This window comes from Peromyscus leucopus, chromosome 14 (genome assembly GCF_004664715.2).
Source record: "Peromyscus leucopus breed LL Stock chromosome 14, UCI_PerLeu_2.1, whole genome shotgun sequence".
Classification (NCBI taxonomy): domain Eukaryota; kingdom Metazoa; phylum Chordata; class Mammalia; order Rodentia; family Cricetidae; genus Peromyscus; species Peromyscus leucopus.
Window position 1 is genome coordinate 29,452,707 of NC_051075.1, and position 15,156 is coordinate 29,467,862.

At 40.3% G+C, this 15,156-nt stretch overlaps 1 protein-coding gene across 6 annotated transcripts in view; it reads left to right on the forward strand.

Moving 5' to 3' along the window:
* Positions 1-1,447: 1,447 nt before the first annotated feature.
* Lrfn5 (leucine rich repeat and fibronectin type III domain containing 5) overlaps positions 1,448-15,156 on the forward strand; it is a 284,027-nt gene continuing 270,318 nt past the window's right edge. For all 6 annotated transcript variants that reach the window (XM_028889294.2, XM_028889295.2, XM_028889293.2 and 3 more), the window contains exon 1: positions 1,448-3,067. The gene's annotated coding sequence lies outside the window, so the exon portion shown is untranslated. The remainder of the gene's footprint in view (positions 3,068-15,156) is intronic.

Sequence of the window (15,156 nt, forward strand, 5' to 3'; positions counted from 1 at the left end):
GAGCAGTTACCACTTAAAGTACTCCAGGCTGAGTTCATCTCCCGAAGAGGCATCTGTGTGGGTCTTGATTATGCGCAGGTGCCTACGCGCGCACTCCGAGCGAGCCTGTGGGTGTGCCTGAGTGTGCGCGCCTTTGTGCATTCGCAAGGCAAAGGTAAAGCCTCTAGAGTTCTATTGGTAGCAAAATTCCAAAGCATCCTATCCTGGGAGGAACTGTGCGGTGCAAGTCTTCTCCAAGTACGCGAGGAAGGGCTGCTTATTAGCTAGCTTCCCAAAGCATCCCCCAAACTCTTCTATTCGGGTTTGGTTCAGACTGGTGTCTGGACTGAGAGGGAAGGAGCGCACAGAAATCGAAGAGCAAGTGCTCATAATCTCTAACCGGAAAGGACTGGGTTCCAACCGCTCCAGTTACGGAAGGACTTTTCTTCAATGAATGGCTCTAGGGGGTTTCTGGCAGCTTTGCTGGGGTCTGGGTCCGGGTCCGGGATTTAACTGGACATCTAGGCAGAATTGCCAGAGGAAAACCAAGGCGGGTCCTGCCCAATGCCCTCTTCAGGAGGCCTTTCGGTTTTCCTCTGCACCACACCTATCCTGCTTCACATCCTTCCCCAGTTCAAGTGACCTAGGTGGCCAGGCCTGCTTTCTGCCGACTCCCGGGGTCGCGTTCAGCTCTGCACACTAAACGTGGTCAGCAGCATCACTTCTTTACGCCGGTACCGCGCTAACTCCCAAATGTAAATGTTCTTTTCAGAATCCGCTCCCATCTGATTAGTAAGCAAATCCCCCCCACCCACCCACCCACCGACTAGGGGACTCTGGAAGCCAGCCTCGGGTGCCTGGGAACGTCAGCCAGTCCGCGGGGTTGGAGCTAATCACTTTTCACACTGTCGTTAACAGCCACAGCTAGACCTGGTGACACCTTTTTTTTTTAAAAAAAAAAAAAAAAAAAAAAAAAACCCTTAACCTCCCGACAGCCGGCAATCAGATCGGCAGTTCATTTCCAACAGAGGCGGGTGGGGGATGCCCCTGAAGTTAGCTTTCTTCCTTCGGGTTTGCCACCGCTTCCCCTCCCCCAACCCCGCCCGCCCGCAACGCCCCCGCGCCTCCTCTGCTTGGGGATTTGCAGGCACAGCGCTGACCCTCTCCTCCCGCCAGCGGTAAATCGCTTCTCCCAACCCGTCTAGCCAGGAGTCACCAAGGCCGAAAGCTTGGCGGCGCCGGCTTGGGGTGTCGCCTGATTCTAGGGGTCTGGGAGGTGCGGCCGTACTCGTCACTGCAGCTAGGGACGGGCTCACGGCCGCGCGCCCGCCGCCGCCGCCGCCGCTGCCGCCTCCATGCTGCAGCGCGGAGCGCAGCTCCTCCGGGCCAGGCGGCTGGCGTTGCCCGCTCGCACAGCCCTGGGAAGCGGCTCTCCCTGGCCTGCCGGGGCGGCGGCTGCGATCCCGGACCTTAGCTTCCCGCCACGCGCCTGAGCTGTGGACTCGCCCCAGAGCCTCGGCCAGCGGGAGGGGCGCCCACCGCGCTGTGTGCAGCGGCGCAGGGAGGCGGTGAGCGTGTGCAGAGCGGCCTGAACTGTGTGTGTGTGTGCGTGTGCGTGTGTGTGTGTGCGCGCGTGAGCGCGCGTGTGTGCGTGCACGCGAGTGTGCGCGTGTGCTTTTCTTCTTCCCTTGAAGATGTGAATGGCTTCTCAGCTAGCTGGTCCTTGGGATTCTTGACTTTGGGGAGCTGTGAGCCCAAACCACCCATGTAATTCATGTTGCATGGTCGGTTATACCAGGAAAAAAAAAAAAGGCGCAACTGCACGGGGGGTGGGGCAGATCCACGAAACATTCTGGAAACGAGAAATAGAAAGAGGAGAGAGGAATAGAAATACGAATATTGAAAGACCTGAGAAGACTTTCGGAATCTCCCGGCTGGCCTTTCCGTTTTCCGGCAGGAACCTGGATGTTTTCCACCTTTTCAAGTCATCTTGGTGTTTCTCTAGTGTTTTGTAAGCCGCTTTCCAGCTAGCTGCGTGTGTGTATGTGTGTGTTTGTGCGCCTGTGTATGTATGTGTGCGCGCCTATCGGATGCATTTGACAGTCTTTTTTTCCAACTGCCCAGAAGCAAATGTGTTAACTCGGAGATGCCCCTCCATGCCCAGGTTCTCACAGAGCGCGGAGGACGCCCAGACCCGTTTTCCTGGCTGGATTCCGGGCGACTGCTGGGCTGTGGAGCCAGGTGTATGGATCACTTAATCCAGAGGCTTGGAAAGTAGCTGTATTAACCAGCTTCCAGGTACATTGCAAGGTCAAGAGAGGGTCTTGCAGCTGTCTTATTTCCCTGCATCTTGACTTTCCTGTTTCGGTCAGAAGAATATGAACGTGTCTGTCCACGACATTTGAAGCCCAAACTTCGGCACTTCCACCTGGTTTACTGTATAAACAAGGTAATGAGGATTGCTTTTCAAACTGCTTAAGGAACCCCCGACAGTTCCATAGCCCTTCCAGGACTCCCTTACTCCCCAGCGAAATGTCACCAGCTTTTGAATTCCAAGGATTTGGGCTGCAGGAGAACTTGAAGGAAACGTGATCAAGGGCTATGTGAGAAAGCGACTGCTCTCTTTGCCGGTGGGCTGGTGAGCTTCAGGAGCGGATCTTGAGAAGGACCGGTACTGTTTCTCCCTCCGGATGCGGGGCTGGGAGTGCTTGTGCAAGTGTGAGTGCGCGCGCGCCCAGCTGAGGATGTGTGAGTGTGTGTGAGCGTGTCTGTGTGTGTGTGTGTGTGTGTGTGTATGTGTGTGTGCGCGGCCGCCCTGCTTCTGCCGGCTCCCCGGGCGCGGATCCATCGGTTTCATGGGGCGATTTGCGCTGATTCCCCACCCAGCGCGACCTGCGGGCAGTGGCGGCAGTGGCAGGAGCCACCTCTCTGACTCCCTAGGATGCGGGTGCTGAGCTATGGCAAAGGGCAGCGAAGTGATGAGCAAGACCCCAGTACAGCCGTGAAAGCCACCTGGAGCCACCTTGCCTGGATCTTACCTGCAGGCAGAAAGTCCTCCTATGACCGTCTTTCCCCCTAGAGGCACCAGGTAACAATGAAGGACTACTTGCCTCACCCACTTTCCTTAAGGGCTTGTTTCTAGCATCGTATCTGCATTGCAGGCTACTTTACTTATTAATGTTTTGAAAATCATTAGGAAGGGCTGGGTACCCAAGGGCGCTTGCTCAGTGAGGGGACATACAGTTCCTGGTACATAGAATGTAAGCCTATACCTAAGCACGTAGTGTGGTAGTGAAATCTAAAGATAAATGAATACATCAAGCCTGAAGATACTTTTTGAAAAGGGCCAGGCTTGTCGAACCTGTCTGAAGGTGCTAGAGATGAATGGTTCACGTTTCCTTCAGGGTATGGTTGTTGCGGACCATTTGGTATCCAACCCTCCAGATACTGGAGTGAGATCCCGTGTTTGTTACCCCGCCCCCCACATCTATCAAAGATCTTTTTTCCCCCTCCTCCTGACCCTTCTACCTCTTGTGCCCGGTTGTTTTCCTCCCCCTGTTGTGTACGATCTTGCCAGATCCTTTTAGTAGTTGTGAATTACGCATCTGGAGACTTTGATGTGAAATGGAGTTTTCTTGGGACTTGCTTAGCATGGAAAGGAATTCGTTGTCATGGGTGTGTATTGAGATGAGGTGTTTAACTGCCAGGGTTTGGTTTGATGTATCAGAATAGATGCATGCAAGAAGTCGTTTTTATGTCTGGGAGAAGGAGGCCAAAAACCAATAGCCACCACCCAACCCCAGCCCCGGTGACAACATCAGTCCTGGCCCCCCTGCTTTATCACAGAGGTGGACAGAAGCTTGTGTTCCCTGTTTGCTGTTTGTGTACAATAGGTATTTTGAAAATTCCTTCCATTGCTTTGATTTAAAACCTGGTTGAATTTGAGACTGCCTAATTAGCATATTGGATCTGATATGTGAAAATGGAGATTCCCTTCATTGGAGGAGGCAGAACAAATTTAGTTAACTTCCAGTGCCCCCTTATCTTTGCACCTTCTTCATTTCTTCCTTCCCATCACCACGGTTGCCTATTCCCTACAGAAAAATTCACTTCTTTCTCGAGGGCATTTGAATTAACAACATAAAGCACTTCCAAAGTAGTCTCATCAATGTTTAATTCCATAGTGAAGATGGTCTGAAAATTTCAGCTGAGGAGTGCTGGTTTTGTCTCCCGCCTTTAGGATCTGCCTGCTGGCAGCATGCCACTGCCACTGAGGTTTGGCCTGGTGGGTCCCCAGTTCACCGATCTGGGAGGCAGAGACAGGAACAGACTGATGGAGGTGGAGCAGAGTGTGGGGTGGTGTCTTCTGTTTGCTAACGCTGTTTCGGAAGTATATGGAGACTGCCTGGTTGCCTTCTATTCCCTTCGTTTCTATAGATATCCATATGATGGCATTTGCAGATTACAAGCTAATGGGTAGCTGCTCTAGTTGTCCCTGCGCGCTGATGTCCCCAAGTCCTGCTCTAGAGTCTCGATTGGGCTGCTGGTGCAGCCCTGGCAGAATGGTGGTGCTACAAGGCCATGTATGCAGAGGGCTTTGGGGGCTGGGCTCCACCACTGCAGCTGGCAGGTCTGCTTTGACACTACTTGGGGCGGGGCTGGAGCGCTCAGCAGGCACTCTGGCAGACAGTGGGGCACATTGTAGCGGTGGTGGCTGCCCAGGTCTAAGGGAAGAGAAATGGGAGATGAATAGGGCGGTGGTGTTTGACCATCTATTATGACTACCGCCTCCCTTCCCACTAACCCCTCCCCATGTAATGAAAGCTGGCTACGAAAATTGTTTGACATTCAAACATTGCATGATTTATCAGGATTGAAACCTTGAAGCTAAGTGTGTATTTCCGAGATCCCTGTTTCTTTCTTTCTTTCTTTTTTTTCTCATGCTCTCCTAGATTCCATTGGGCCATTTGTAGCTTTATTTTGCCTTCAATTAAAACAAAGCATATAAAATCAACTCGACTTCCACTTTAAACTCAAACATAAAGTCTAGGACTTTTCAGACTTTTCAGACAGATTTAGTGTTTAACTTCAACGCAGAGAAAGGATATAAAGACTAACTCAACTCTGACAGTAAGAAAATCCATGCACCACTATCTGGAGACTGGGGAGAAAAATAATCTATCTCATTGCCCACATTCAAAAAGATAGAGATGAAAATAAAACACCAAACAAACAACAGAAAACAAAACAAACAAGCAAGATTTGAAGGAATTAAAGATAATTTCCCCCAAATCTTTTCTTTTCTTTCTTTTTTTCTTTATTTTGTGAATTTATTTGAAATCTATCACTCAGAGCATGCTATATACAAAGCTGACTTATGTGGTAAACATCTCATAATTTTGTAAGCAAATAGCTCAGACATATCCAGAAGATGACTAAGAAAAATAAAAAATTCTGCTAAGAATGGTGGTGCTGGGAAGATAATTGTTTTCCCACCTCGGTTTTACTTCCCTTTGGCCTTTTCTCACTGTGGATTTCATATTTTACACGTCAGTTCTTATCTTTGTGCACCCATCATCAGGGTAGGCAGACAAATCCATAAACCAGAATTTAAATCCTCAGCTTGAACATACATTGTAGTGTGATTCAGGTTTAAAAAGGTCATTTCTCTGGAGGACTGGAGCTAGGTTAAATATCATAAGGAAATAGATCTTCTAACAGCTGGAAGGAAGGAAGGAAGGAAGGAAGGAAGGAAGGAAGGAAGGAAGGAAAGAAAGAAAGAAAGAAAGAAAGAAAGAAAGAAAGAAAGAGAGAGAGAGAGAGAGAAAGAAAGAAAGCAAGCAAGCAGGCTAGCTAAAGCTGGGTTGGAGATGAGATTCTATCCCCCTTTTTAGACATTATCCCCAGGCAGAAGTGTTCTGGATAGCTGAGGGGTGAAAAAATTGATAGGAAACTTCCCAGCAGGGATCTCCTCCTTGTCAAATCTTTTCCTAGTTATTCCTAAAAGGAAAAGAACAGGAAGCACCCAGGAACAGAGTCAGGTTGAAAGGAATTGACACTAGATTTTCTTCTTCTAGATGATGTCTTTTAGTGATTCCCTTTTCCTGTGTGAAAAGAATGACCTTGAACAAGACCTGTATTCTGTGTTTCACATACCTCTTTTTTTTTTTAAATTCAAAAATGTAATGTATACATGAATACGCTCACATATTTCAGGTTGATATGAGATTCATGTACTAGTTTGTTTAGGGAATAGTTCATCAATGTTTATCTCTCCCTGATACCAGTCAAAGGTAATATCTTTCTTTTCCCTCCAGAGAAATAGAAGAGACATAGTTATCTGAAGAATTGTCCCACCCTTATTCATTTTTTTTAATTTTTTTAACTGTTATTTTTTCTCTCCTGCATGTCAATAGATTCTTGGTGTTAAAGCACTATACTCTAGTGCATTTGTTATTTAAGCACAGTCCTATGTTACATCCCCCTCCATCTTCGAGAAGGAATATCCTTTTTCTTTGCCCATTGAAGCTGCTTGAAGCACTTGTGGCTTGGTGCGTTTTGCTGAGTTTTCTAGCTGGTGAAATTAGGACCAAGCTTTCTGCTGACTTGCTTGCTGTGCTGGTACATGGTAAGGATGAGACACTTACAACAATCTAACTCTCTTCCTGTCCGTCAGTGAAGCTACTCCACAGCAACTATTCAGGTCTTCATTCATATACATAGCATTGAAAGCATCTTTGTCAATATTGAAAGAAGAAAAGTCACTTGAAAATTTTTAAAGAATTAACTAGCTAACCTGTTGCCTTTTTCTAATGATTTTGTTTAGTTAGAAATGGAACATACTGGCATTTTTTTCATGGTTTTTTTACTTTTTTTTTGGTACCATACAAATAATTCTAAGCTTTATGTTTCATGGAAGAGTAAAGATCAAAATGTAGGCCTCCTACATATGAGTGTTACTCTTTAAGATACAGAACTAACAGATTTTGGTAAATCATTCCAGTGACACATGTACACAGTTAAGTCTCAAGAATAGACCCATTTATTCAATTTCTGTAGCTCACATTCATACTCATGTGTCACCCTTCTATTTTAGAATCTAAGGAAATAAAAGTTATATATTCTGTGGTGTATGCATAGTGAAATTAATAAGCTCTTATGTTTGCAATCATAGAAATTATTCTATCTAGAGGTAAAGCATCTTTTTTTATACTCCTTCTCCCTAAATTGTACAGGACTATGAAGACCTCAACAAGTAAAGAGGAAACAGAAGAATTTTATTCAGAAATAGTTAATGCTATATTTAAAGCTTGTAAAAAAAAACATAGCATTCTGGTAGATACTGCTCTGACAGAAGGCTTTTTGCTAAGTTATATGACAATCTAACAGTAATTATGAATGATAGGTAACAAATGATTGAAAATTACAATGTAATTACATGGTTATATAAATGTACTATCAGTGAACTGGTGCCAAGTAAAGTGCATGAACAGGTTTCAGTATTTAAGCTACAAAAATTATTTATATGTTTTTGTCTGAAACTGATAGTTCATATTTCTTAACCTACTAGGTTATTTGGGAAATTACCTTGTTACACAGGAATTCCCAAGGTTATATAGAAAAATGGCAAATGATCAAATTTTTCCTTCCTAGAAAGTATATTCATAGAAAAGAAATATATCCCATGCTAAATCTTATACTCTTTTGAATCTTCTTGGTAGATTGATTATACAAACATACACACACACACACACACACACACACACACACACACACACACACTGTGAGTTACATAACACATTGCAAATACTTTCAATGGAGTTTCTTAGAATTAATGTTACAGTCCCCGTGAAGCATAATTGCAGGATTTGGAAAGAAAATTGGATCTATTTTTAGATTTTACTACATAAAGGGCCCTAGAAAGGACATAATAAGATACATGATTAAAGTTCAGAATGCCTTTAGCAAATGTTGGGAAAAGTTTCAGAATTTTTACAAAATGTTTGAAAAAAAGTAAGTCTGTTTCAAAATATTCTCTATCACAACTAATGTATTTTAACAGGAACAGAAGCCAAACAATGTTGCTTATCTTCATCTAGTTCCCTTTGATCTTTTCAGCGCCATTGATCAAGTGCTAACAGCCCAGAAAGGAACATTTTACTTATTCTCTAGATACAATTTTCTTTTGATTTCTCCAAATCAAAGAAGGGCTTTCTTCATGCGAGGCACACAATCTGCTGTTGAGCTCACATTCAGCCTTATTTCCTATCTTGAAATAGGTTTTCCTGGACCTCAATGACATCACCTCCATAACTACAGGATATTCATATTAAAGTGATTTACTATTGGAAGCATATTAACTACATTAAAGCTAACTCTCAGTGGTATGAAATGAAGTATTTTTCTCACTGGGTTTTTTCATTAGTTGAAAGAAAATATTTTCATTAGAAAGAATTTTAACAATTTAACATATCTGCTATATTTGGAAAAAAAACATAATAAATTTATGCATTAAAACAATATCAAGAGAACTTGGAAGACTTTGAACATATATCATGCAAAGGGGAAGAAATTATACTATACAAAGACTTTTATTAGAGTCAGATTTTTGGGTATTGGGAAATACAAAATTATTGATGTATATTATTAATAAACATAAAAATAGCAACAGGTTATGAAATATAAAATATAATATATTTTATCTATATCATAATATATTTTATCTATATCATAAAAACCACAGCCATGAAAATTTATTTAAAAATAATTTTGTTCAAAATATTGAATGTTTAAATTAAGTGCTTTTAATTTATACATCAACACTGTTGCTTTATTATACATGGAGATATATCCTCATAACACTAATAGTCACAGATCTTTTAATTTGCTATGTCATATTCAATACAATTACATCTAATTTAAAACTGAAAATGTCATGCTATTTATAGGAATTATGGGAGACAATCAGGAAGCACATTGTACTGTGACCATGTGAACACAGTGTCTTAAAAACATGAAAGCTATAAACATATAAGTTTGAGATACATTTATTAATTAACTGATATTTGGGCCTCTTTTAAGTATATTTTGTAGTGGTTACGAGGGAGACAGTTGGGAAATCAAAGCTGTGTCCTGGAGGGTTTGGTTTTATAAAGTAGTTATCAAGATGAAATTTGAGTTTTTTGTATTTAATGTTTAGCCCTGTCCAACCTAAAATGCAAGCCATTCAACCTCTCCTAACCTCACGTCCTCACAAAATCAGCTAGTATGACTGTAGACTAGAACTATCTAGCAGCTTCAGTGTTACCATAGATTGGGAACTTATGTGTCTTCATTGTGATTGTGATCTTCTCATTCTTAGTTATCATGAGCCTAAGGAAGGAACAATAAAAGTAAGGGGAAAGCTTTAAATCCTATGATTGGAATAATAAAACTATGAGGTTACGATGACAAGGAGAACTATGATCAATATATCCAGAAGCCAAGCAGAAGATGGAAAACAGGCGATTTGCCCAGGTTTAGAAACCTTAGGCTCTAGGAACTGATCTACTTGGTCAGTGAATGACCTACTCAAACCCATTACCACTGAAATATGTTTTGACACACAATGGACACAGAACTATTAAACTTCTAATTTTCTTGACATGCTCTTTAAAAGATATTGAAGCTACCCTGCTGACTTTCTCTTTGGTTAAATTCCTGTGCCTTTAATAACTTCAAAATCACTTTACTGAAAGTGATTGTTCTATATTTCTTTTAAGTATGCCATAATGTCATGCTTTTGGTTGATATAAAATTTTGGCATCCTATAGCCTCTATTAATTTTAGCATAGGGAGAGGTAGTATCATATATGGAAGGCCTTATTCCTGATAATGGTACCTTGGATTATTAGAGTTGAATTACTTCAGACCCTCAACCCATAATTTCCTTGCTTATACACACACAAGTTAGGGACAATTTTATTTGATTGTTGCTAACCTTTTTACATTTTATGTTCAGTAATGTTATACTCACAGTCTGAACAGATGTTTGGGATGAATTCTGGTTTGTCTGTTCCACATTTCACTGAAGCACAGAACCAATGCCAACAAATAATGCAGATTTCAGTATGACTATCATTTCTGCTTTTGACTTGGGCACAAAAAAGTGAAGCCAGTCTTGCATTCATGTACCTTTCTTCCATCTGAACTTGAAGAAAGTCTTAGAGCCCCTTTACACATACCTCTAAAGTGGTCATGAGATGAAATGTACTCTTCTTCTGAGTTTAGACTCTAATAACATGAGATTACTTCTTCAACATTCCATTTACATGCTTTACTCATAATGGTCATATTACTTAAATATTTCCTACCTTCCCCCCTACAGATTGTGATGGTGTTCTTCATGAGGACCATACAAAACAATGAAACAGAGTAACACAAGAAATGTAGGTGAGCGGTGGGTGGTGGTGGTTCACACCTTTAATCCTAGCACTTGGGAGGCAGAGGTAGGAGGATCTCCATGAGTTCAAGGCCAGGCAAGGGTACACAAAGAAACCTTGTCTTGAAAAAAAAAACAGAACAACAACAACAAAAAACAAAAACCAACAACAACTAAAAATACTTTGGGCTGGAGAGATGGCTCAGTAGTTAAGAGCACTGGTACTCTTCCAGAGGACCTAGGTTCAATTCCCAACACCTACATGGCAGCTGACAACTGTCTATGACTCCAGTTCCAGAGCGCCTGGCACCCCTACATAGACATACATGCAGGTAAAACACCCATGTGCATAAAAATAAATAAATCTTAAAAGAAAAAAGAAATGTAAATTATTCACTCCTAAGTTGTTTAACTGGATGTATCAAGGACTTTCTGAGATCAATAAAAATGACTACAATCATGTCCTTTATACTCTTTAATAATTATTTATTTACTATTTAATACATGCATGAAAACTCTCAACAATTGTCTCTCTTAAGACACAGTCAATATGGCGTAGATGCTACTGTGGGAAAACCAGTGTAGAGCAACAGCAAACTGTCTTTCATGGAGAAAGTCCAAAAACAGTCATGTTGCTAATCTCGTCTTTGCTTTTTAATTTACTGACAGACACTAGGTGGTTTATTTCTAGAATATTAATTAATTCTGTTTGCATGTTCTTTTTAAAATAAAATCAGCATCTACGCTCCAAGCAGCCTCCTCAGCTTCCTTATGAAATTAATTGTTTTCTAACAAGGTGAGAGAGGTTGAAGGCAGAAAGATGTAGCAAATCTCCCCTTTCCTGGTGTCCCTAAAGAACCAGTCTTTAGATAAGGACGATGGACCAAATTTTGCATGCTATTCTTTTGGGGCATTATGTTTAAAATGATTTTTTAAAGCCTTACATATAAAATAGAATGCAAACGGTTATCAAAATTGACAGATCAAGAGTAAATATAATTAATCTTTTCTTAATGACTCCCCGTCTCCATTGTATATGCTAGGAACTGGAAAGGGTCCTCAGGGGCCAGCCAGTCCATTGCATGCTCTGAGCAATTTACACTAATTTTTTCTTTCGCTTCTGCCTTAACTATATGATTTTTCTTTGATTCATTTTGCTTTTATGAATGTATTTTTCAGTCCATCAGTTTCACTTTTTAACTCACAAATGAGAATTTATTAAGAAAATAGAACAATTGTTGGATATGAGAGCCTCAGACTAGGAGTCTTAAGGCTTCCTCTGACATAACACATGCTCTTTCCTGTCATATGTCTTACAAGGGAATCATTGAAAGGTACCAACATTTCTTAGATGTGATATAGTAGATGACAGCATCATCACATGGTCTTATCAACTTGTTCATCTTCTTCTGAGAAGGTAGCCTACATCAGTTGCTTTGATTTTTACTTCCGCTTATACAGTAGACTTGCAGCTTCATTGTGAGCATCTCTATTTTTTAGACCTTCAAACTGAAACTCAGAGCATTTCATTTTAGATGGCTACCGTATGCAGATGATAGATGAGAAGGTCAGAACTCAAAGCTAAGTACTTCTGATTCTAAAGAAGGTGCTTAAAAAAAAAAAAAAAAGAAGGTGCTAAAGCTTCTATACCTGGGGGAGTTCCCCTGTATCCTACCTCTCATGATAGTTTGGTAACAATTATTATATATATGTGCTCCAACCACCTCCTTAGATGAGGCCATATTTCAAATATACACCAAATTCTTTATTTCCTTTGCTTTTTATATAATTTCATCAACTGCCAAATTTTATATTTGTATGTCTTTCAACTGCTTTATAGGTTATCTATTAGGGGACTTAGAATTTGCTAGCATTGGAAAATTTCACGTTTCCATGAAAAAGGTCACCTTATGCCTGGGTTTCCCACCTTTAACATAATACCTAGGGATACGTGAGCCTCTCCACATTGCATTTGGGCTTGATTTATTCCAGAGTGACATTTTGTCATTGTCAAAATTACATGATTTCATTTTTTCTTCTAATTTTGCTTCAACAATTCATATTCTATATTCACTTCCTTAGTAAATTAAATCTAGATTGGGCAATTTATGCTGGGATTATGAATGCTTCATTATTTAAAGTTATTTAACAATGCTGTCATTAACATATCAAACTATTCTACCTAGAATTATCATAATTTAGAGATATAATAAGCTGTGGAATCTAGGTCATAGAAAAGTCCAAATAAAATTATTTTATAATAATTACTATAATTTACTTAGTATGAACTTTATATATTAATATGAGTATTGTCATAGTCAATCTTTTGTCCCCTCTTGGTAAAAGAAATATGTTTGTAAAGAAATGCATGAAATTACATTTCATACTCATGTTATTCCCTTCAATGGTATATTTTAATTATAAATTTGAAAATTTTTGATTATACTGAATATTGAATATTCTATTACATTTTCTATTATTTCTTAATGTGGTTTTGAAGTTTAATATTAGATAAATTATGTTAATTTGGTTATTTGTCATTTCCTCTACTAGTGACTTCTAAAACAGTAAAGTGTGTATATTCTATGTATTTCATGTATCAATATATATACAAGCCTATTTTGTAGCATCATATGGATTAGTTTCTTCATCTGCAGAAGGGGACTAATACTGTTATGCACCCCAAAGGCTTGGAAGGGAAAGAATGAATTCTATGCATTTCACACACTAGTTCCCCCATAACTGAATGGAATCACCAATTATTATTAATATTATAGTATAAGAAATTTATTAATTTATATACACAATAAATATAAATATCTTCGTTTGCATCACACATTTGCTGAACTGAAGAGGAAGCGCAGTTCTACATTAACAGCTCAGGCCATGATATGTGGCTTGAATAACTGCTTGTTGCAAGTGTCCTGCCTTTCTTGACAAAACTCAGGAAAGAAAAATCCTTTTAGGATAATATCAAGCAATGTTTTACATTCCAAATTTAACATATAACTTTGTTTTTTAAAAACAGTTTAAATGCAAGGATTGTATAGATGTGGAGTAATTAACTATTGTTAAGTCAGTTGGGATAAAAATTTAAAAGCAAACTTGAGTAGTTTGTGGTTCTCAGGGCATGGTCAGATGAGCTAAAGACAGTCACTATTGATGGGCTGTTTTGAAGTTGTTCATGGAATCTTCTGTGGAGAAAGAAAACATATGTATACAATTAAAGACATAATTAAATCAGTAAGGTGCTTCAGGAAAGTGTTTTTGAGGAAAATATGACCCACTTGTTCAATGAACTGTTTTTTTAAATAAATTTTGTTTTTATTAAGAGATTTTCTATTCATTTTACATACCAACCACAGATTCCCCTGTCCTCCCTCCTTTCATCCCCCAGTCTTCTCCCTCCAACCCACCCCCCATTCCCACCTCCTCCAAGGCAAGGTCTTCCATGGGGAGTCAGCAGAGCCTGGTACATTCAGTTGAGGCAGGTACGAGCCCCTCCTTTCTGCACCAAGGCTATGCAAAGTGTCTCACCATAGGCACTAGGTTTAAAAAAACAAAAAACAGCTCACACACTAGGGACAGGTTCTGATCCTACTTCCTGGGGATCTTCAAGCCAAACAACTGTCTCGCCTATCCAGTGGGCTCAGTCCAGTACCATGGGGGCTCCTCATCTATTGTTCAGTGAATTGTAAAGAAATAAATAACTTCTATTCTTCCATCATTCAGGAAAATGGACTGTATTTTAGAGAAACAAGGTAACTTTGCTGTCATGCTAACTTGTCTCTGAAAACTCTGCTTTTGCTTGGGATGTCTTTCATTGAAAGCTGAAATTCTTATCTGGATATGTGAGTTTAGCTCATATTACTTCATTGACATGAAAGTGATGAATCAATATGTGTAATTAATGCTTGAATTTATCCAGTAATGTTAGGAAAATAAAGTTTCTTTCATCTCAGAAGTTATTTATAGCATTATATCTTAAAAAATATGGAGTAAATAATTAAGGATGAAGTATCTTTGTTCAAGTCAGGAAGGAGGTTAAAAGGAACTGGAAAGGAAGAGTGAGAATTTCAGTGAAACATACCAGTCTTGCTGGAAAATGTGTCTTCTGGCTGTACTGGTTGACTAACTGAACTGACAGTCACATGCATGCTAAAAACTTTTTAAAATACTGGCTTTAGAAAGTGGTTGTAAAGCATAAAAACTGACTTGTCTGCTATGACAGAAAGAAATGAGCTTCACTTTGTAATCACTATGAGTATGTTGATGTTTACATTGAATGCTGATATTTGTAACCTTTTAGTTGAAGCAGTACACACACACACACACACACACACACACACACACACAAATGTAATCTGCCCCTATCCTGGACTATGATGTACAAACTGAAAGAAACCCCTTCCTTCCAAAGTCAAACAACAACAAGAAACCAGGAGGTAATATGTTAATATTTTTATATTCTTTGAATGATAGTATCATCATCTTTACCATGCCTTTTCCTTTTGTTAGTCCCTCCCACGCATCCCCCAAGCTCCATGTCTTCAGAGGTGATTGTGTTTCCTGGAGTATCTGCAGAAATCAGAAAAGCAAAAGGGGACCATGTGTTTGGGAGGGCAAGAGCAGTGGAGAGGGGAGCAGCAGGGTTCAAGGGATTCAAAGCTGGATTGAAAAACTAGGGGTACTTAGGGAGAGGAAGGGAGTTAAATTCACTGTGCTTTTGAAGTTTTTCCTCTTTTGTCTCTTTTCAT